The following is a 1517-nucleotide window of genomic DNA, read 5'->3' as shown; positions in this document are numbered from 1 at the left end:
CGTCGAGCCATAGGAGCGCTCGAAGTCAGGGAATTTGAAAGGAATTCTCTCTTTACCATGACTATGACTTTGATGCAAATGTTTTATGCAAAACCAAATTGTAAATTGGAATGAAATGATATGGTATTTATGACTTTTCTTGAATGAATGAAATTCATACGGGATCTATATATAGTAGTTGGAAATGTTTGTCAAAAGACACAACCATACCAAGAGACACATCTCTTGAAATTCATAATTATAAAAAATTAATCATACCCATCCCAAGAGTCACGATCCTCCTTATGAAAAAACACATATTTTCATCTATATATTTCTAGAATATTCCACAATATTTTATACAATTTTTCAATAATTTCAAGTATTAAGCGGCTTTATATTTGGCTTAATTTCTCATTCACCAAATAAAAATTCCACTTAAATATCATTTAAAATTGGTCGCAACCAATTTTCGATACAAAATTCCAACAATATTAACAAGTAGTGAAGAAGATTTTTCTCGGCCCACGCGACCTAATTTTCTTGCTTGCTTAATTACTTTATCAGCAAGTTTTTCTTTACAGTTCTGATCATCTCTCAGGCTGTAAATTTCGAGTTTTTCCAAGAGAAGTAGTTTCAAATCCTGGTCGGTTGCGGCATAATCAAGACAAGTTTGTCTGGTCATCGCTGCTTCTTGATCTGATTCGCTTCTATAAAATAGAAGTTCTCCATCGTCACAATGTATTGCCCACTTTTTAACAGTTTCACATTGAAATTCGACGAGAATATGCACTTTTGATGGCGAGTACTGATCATCAAGACCTGGTTCTGTGTGTATAGATTGCTGTGAGATCACTCCCCGCCAATGGATGTACTCCATATTCAAGATTTATGGTAAAAACTAAGAAGCTTAGAAGTCTTGCAATTGGGGGGAGAGAGAGAGAGAGAATTGATGACTGCATGAGATACAGTTCCTATAATGTAAGTGTATATATATATGAAATTTGCTATTTTGTACACTGTTTTTTATTACGTCGGTTGACACTTGTATTGTTGTCAAGTGTCAATCGGATGAAGAATTATTTAAAATTTAAACTGTCTAATACGATAATGACACGTGACAAAGTGTACACTATAGTGTACATGTAACAAGGTTCATATAGGGGTTAATGGTTAATCCGTGGAGAGTAGGAATTCAAGTTTTTGGAAGTTTCTTTTGTGAAAAAAACTAGACCCACCACATATAGGAAGTTTCTTGTAAATTACAAAATTGTAGGAACAGTTGAAAAAACCAAACTACCCTTCATATATATACAAATCACTTATATCTCACACCCCAGGTGATTAAACTCAAGGTGATAAGCTTCGAGAATTTGTCAAGAAAACTATTAAGCATAAGACTTCATCAAATCTTCATGTCCCATAATGATTGGATCAAATTTTATAAAATTTTGTTATTTGTATTCGGATGTGTCAACCCCAGTTACACGCCCCTCATAAGAAGGGGGTCCACGCCGAATAAAAAAAATGCACGGTCC

The sequence above is a fragment of the Olea europaea genome, unplaced genomic scaffold (genome assembly GCF_002742605.1).
Source record: "Olea europaea var. sylvestris unplaced genomic scaffold, O_europaea_v1 scaffold3632, whole genome shotgun sequence".
Lineage (NCBI taxonomy): Eukaryota > Viridiplantae > Streptophyta > Magnoliopsida > Lamiales > Oleaceae > Olea > Olea europaea.
This window is presented reverse-complemented; position numbering follows the sequence as displayed.